The sequence below is a fragment of the Penaeus monodon genome, unplaced genomic scaffold (assembly GCF_015228065.2).
Source record: "Penaeus monodon isolate SGIC_2016 unplaced genomic scaffold, NSTDA_Pmon_1 PmonScaffold_1078, whole genome shotgun sequence".
Lineage (NCBI taxonomy): Eukaryota > Metazoa > Arthropoda > Malacostraca > Decapoda > Penaeidae > Penaeus > Penaeus monodon.
This window is the reverse complement of record NW_023639470.1, coordinates 39049-44649: the sequence shown is the minus strand read 5'-3', so window position 1 is coordinate 44649 and position 5601 is coordinate 39049. Positions and strand designations below refer to the sequence as shown.

The window sequence follows — 5601 nt, the reverse complement described above, 5'->3', positions numbered from 1 at the left end:
TCAATTTATATTTATTGTTGTTATTAAAATACAAACAAAGCACCCGCCTTTAAATGATGCAATGAGAATTAGGATAGGAATGCACATCACATTTATATACTAAGTGTAATATTCCATTAAAGTAAGTTTACTACCATATTTACCCTGTCTTATTACAACAGATGATCAAAATAGGGTTTATTACAATTTAAATATGAATTCTATAGCCATCATTAACTTTGAGATGTGGCAACTTGGCTATCATACTTTTTTTTTTGTGTGTGTGGTGTGTGTGTGTGTGTGTGTGTGTCTAAGACAAATTTCAGAATCTCAGAACTTTGTGAATACTGCCCCAGGTATTAAGCTCTGTTGAGTGTGTGACTTGTAGACCCAGCCCAGATGTGGATTCAAAACTGTTATTATCTCTTGACTGCATAAGCATATTTTTTTGCCATTTCCAAAGTTTATATTTATCTTCTACTTTGGATATAATGCATGAACCCCTTCCTGAATCTCCATGAAGTTTAGTCTTCTGCCAAGAGTTTTTTGCTTTCATGATGAGTCATTCCTGGCACCAGAGTCTCAGCCAATTCTTTTATGATGGCACATCCTCTTTACTCCAGTCCTCAGTTATTTATTTATTTATTTTTTTTTTGGTCATGTCACTTGGATCCAATGGGTTAACATTATAAAATAAAACAATCATTATCATATGAGTTACATTAGTTCTTCAAAACATGGAAAGGGATAGTGTCCTAGAGATACATTCAGTTAATAACTGAACAAAAGGAGAAAAGCTAACTGGTTGTTATTGGAAAACCTAAATCTCAATAAAAAACATACCACTACTAACATTTCCGGATTTTCTACACTGAAATAACCAATATTTTTTAGGTAGACTTACTGGCCTGTCATGATGACCGCCACCTGCTGGGAATTCCCATCTGGGTCATGCTCCATTCTCACAAAAGACTCCATGATGTCCAGTTGTATAAAGGTCAAGAGAACTGAGTAGCAACTAGCAAAGGCACCAGTTCATCATTCCTGTAAATTTAATCAGTATAAAGTACCTGTATAAGAAAAACACACACACACACACAGAAGTAGATTTATTATAAATACACATATAAAAAATGATTTTTAAAAAACTTATTCAGATTTTGTTTTATCAGCATAAAATATTATATACTCTATACAATAGTTAAAAAATATATTTTGGAGTGTTTCTACAGCATGTTGCATGATCTCTCCTTAGTTACCAAGTGTCTGAACCTGTCAAGCAACCCAGTAGCCATTTGCCAAGATTGCATGACCTCTGTCCTGACTCCTGTTCCTGTATATATCATTCTATGACATGGCCAGACTTGTGCCACTGTATAGTAGTTTGGGTGTACAACTACTAATTCCTGAGCTAACTGCAAGAGCAGAGATGTGTAAATGACCACAAGGCCTAAAGTATCTGGCAGGAAGAGTGATCCAGTGTGTGAACATTTTAACAGATTTCCTTCAATTCTGGGACAGGATGGAGTGCTATATACAAACAGTATAAACTTGAGTTACAAGGAATAGTAGATAGAATAAAATCTCAGAGGAAAAATAGAATTATCAAAAGAGTATTTGGATAATCCAGGTAAGACTGAAAATCTGACTCCGAAGGTGCCTCAAAGAAGTGTTCCCACTCCAGCATTACAAAAATAATGTCCAACTTCTGCCACAAGTTTTCAAAGCATAAAGGAGCAACAACTGATGGCTGTACTGCACACATTCTGAATCTTCTGGCTTATGATCTGGAAATTGGCAGTATAAAGAGCTTGTGGTTTATATAGTAAATACTTTAGAAACAATCACTATGCTTCTGCAAGATACTGCCCGGAAGGTGGGCAATGTCTTGTTGTGTCTCAAGACAGGATGGAATATCATGTGTAACTGTCTGAAGATATATCTAACAAACTGGCCAGCTCTCATCAAAATTTGTGAATCTGACAGGGCGCAGATTGATGTTAGAGAGGTGTCTAACTTAACACTGAGGTGTTAAGCAGAGGACCTACTTGCATGACTAGAACCAATATCTGTGGCTTTGGACTAAGTACTGTGATAAATGTACAACTGCTGAAGCAGTGAATATATGGAAAGAATTAATCACAAATTTTTTGCAATGACAGATGCAATAACTGTTTAGAAAAAGAGTTGGCAAAGTCATAAACACAAGTGCAGAAGTGAATAATACAATGGACTATGCCAATGAGAAGTTTCCCTCACTTGTCCCAGTCATCATGAAATTTCAAGCCAAAGCAGCTCCTTGTCGTGCAATTATATTTAGTAATTCTGTGACCAAGTGCATGCCAGCTGTTGAATGGTGGAGGTCACATTCAAATGTGTTGGAGAGTGGTGTAATTTCAGTAGCACAACTACTACTGTGTAGTGGCATCTTCATCAGGGCCTGAAAGTTTTTTCAAGCTATGGTACTGTACATTCAAAACTAAGAAACTGGCTGATAGAAAAATAATCCGCAAAAATTGGTGTTTTTGTTTAAAATCATGAATGCACACAAAATTCATTTATTTGATGATACTAATAATCAGAATGTATAAAAGAACCAACTTTATTATCTAAGAATTAAAATAAATAATACCTTCTAGTTCTAAATTTCAAAGAACTTGTAATTTGTTTTCATAAACTACTTTTCAAAAGGGGATAACAACTTTTCAAAGAAGAATGTTTTTCTAGTATAAAATCAATGTGCTTTTGCTTTAAATTCAGGCTATAATAACTGTCAATGTTCTTTTGAAATTAAATAAATCAGGATATAAATAAATAATAATATTATGAGTAAACCTCTTTGATTTCTTTTTTGAGAGCATGATAATTTTTTAGAGTTGTATTGTAAAAGAAGTGCTTTAGTATTCTACTTCTCAGAAACAAGTACAGTTCATTACAAGTAAAACCTTTAATTCTTAACTGAATGTAGAAATTTTAGTTGCATTGCAAAATTAAGCTTTTAGTGTTCAATTCCAAAGAAATATAACAAACAGGTGTAATTATGTGTTTCTTTTATTTTTTTCTTTAAAATTCCACATTGCTTTAGGGCAGAAGCAAATTTTTATTTAAATCAATGATTAAAGAAAATAATGATAGAAATAAATAAATCTTGATTTAATTCATCATGATTTAAATTGCCCAACCTAATATACATAAACAAACACACACACACACACACATATATATATACATATATACATATATATACACATGTGTGTATGTATGAAAGTATACATACATAAGTATGCATGTATGCACCATACAGTATATTATATAAATATATAAAAATACAATATATCATATATATATATATATATATTAATATATATAATACACATTCATATATATTATATATATGTATACATATATACATATGTATGTATATGGATACATATACATATGGTATATATATATACACATTCTAATGTGTATTATATATACAAATTCTACAATAAAAAAGGTAATAACAATATCATTTATTCATGCTTTAAAAAAATCCACTCTCCTTATATCAAACTAATAAAAATGAAATAAACCAAGGTTTACCTGACAAACTAAATAAAAGTTTTGTAAATTTATTTCACTATGTAATGTACCGGTTGTGACAGAAGGCCTGAGTTCGATAACTCCGCCAAAATAAGTGCCTTACAAGTGCAAGATCCGCCAGGATCTATATTTGACACATTATGACCATCTTTTACAAAAATCCCTAAAATACGGTCATTTCAATTCGCTCTGAAGTGTAATGCTGAATGTCTGAAGAGCGGTTTCCAGTCGCCTCAAACAGATTTGTTTGCAAATGACTCGAAATGTAGCGAAAGCGTCTGCGGCGAGGTAGAAAGGCGGTGACAGCTGAAAAGGGAAGCGTCAGAATGCAGTGACAGCGTAATAAATTCCCTAACAATGGCTCCTACTCACTGCCTACATATGTCCTTCTTGCCCCCAAACCCGATCGATCTCAGCGCTCACAAATTAAAGGATTGCAACTTCACCCAGGCGATTTAACTTCTACTGCCAGACCAAAATGCATTCCGCCATTACTCATGGTGCCAAATCAGGTGGTTATACTCACCTGGGCGTGCAGGGCGCCACAAAACGGGTGTTACGTACCGAGAGGGGCTGCCTAGGGTTGTTTACACTGTGGCAGCGACATGGCGGGGATGAGCGCCAAGGAGGATCAAAGTCAGTCTACTCTGCATTTTCGCACAGTTATCACTTCGTTGAATCTGGAAAGAAAAGGTTTTATTTCGCTTCGATTTTGATTCTAGGGGTAATCAAGCAACTCCGGATACTCGGCTTAATTTTCTATGGTCCGTGTATTGGTATATTAATGTTTTAAGTCGAGTTCATATCGGTACTTTCTTCTCCTTGGCCGATGCGCGCTGGCGGAAGGTTTCCCATTTTCAATGACAGGCTCCCGGTGTAATTTTTTATTCTTCTCGTACATTTCGTGATCTAACCTTTAAGGGTTATTAGGGCACTTCCGCTCTGTAGTTATTCCCAGGACGAATGCATTCCCTTTGCAAAAGAGCCTCCGAACGTAGGATCAATATTGCACCAATTAGCCATCGGCGACTGACGTTCAAGGAGCACTAGAACAAAATTTCCGATCAAGGTGTTGGGGGGTCTGTGGTTCCGGCTCCAGGAGTGGGAACTTTCCGCCAACCCATTCTTCCTAAACGATGACCCCTTTCAAATTTCTTTTTAACCTCCAGATCTTTGAGGCCTACCGGGTCATTCATTGTCAAAGGGGGTTTTTCCTTTCGCAAATTATATTCGTCAGGCTTTTTTTTTTTCATACATGAGTAACAAAGCCGCCCCCCCTCTCCCCCTCCATAATAAAAGGGAAATCGTGTTACCCGGGGGAGGAACCCATTTTGCCACTGCAGCACTCATGACTGCTTTCATGATCGCGCCCCTATTAAGAGTATGGGGAGGCTCTCCTGGGCCTTTGGGATTCGCCCTTTATAAGGTATGGCGGGACGGGGAGATTTGGGTCGTTTTTTTTGTTTTAAGTAAACCGCATGCGTTTGTTGATCCCTTTTATCGATTTTTCGTCATCATAAAAATTTTTACAATATACACCTCAAACAACACTCTATATCTAACACACCACACACACCACACAAACCAAAACACACAAAAAAAAAAAAATATAATTTTATATATATATATATATATATAGTGGATTTACATAAAATACTGTACTATATAAATATGTATATATCACATTTTTTCTATTTTTTTTTATTTTTTGTCCACTATACTCATACACAACCACAAAAAGCACGCATGCCCACACACACACACCACTCACTGTGTGTTGTGTGGTTGTGTGTGTGTATACAAAATTATATATATATTTTTATATAAATTATAAAAACAAAAACTATATAATATATATATATAAAATATATATATATATAATATATATATACTACAACCACCACAAACACCCCACACACACACACACACAACAAACCCCACACACACCACACACAAATATAAATAAAATATATATTATTAATATAAATAATAATAAAAATATAATATATATATATATAATATATATATATATATATA

The 5601-nt window shown here is 34.7% G+C and overlaps 1 long non-coding RNA gene across 1 annotated transcript; it reads right to left on the bottom strand.

Moving 5' to 3' along the window:
- Positions 1-879: 879 nt before the first annotated feature.
- LOC119568786 lies at positions 880-4601 on the bottom strand. Its single transcript, XR_005228160.1, has 3 exons — positions 4479-4601; positions 4129-4244; positions 880-1023 (listed from the first exon to the last, which is right to left on the bottom strand). It is a non-coding gene; the product is annotated as an uncharacterized LOC119568786 (long non-coding RNA).
- Between the last annotated feature and the right edge of the window lie 1000 nt (positions 4602-5601).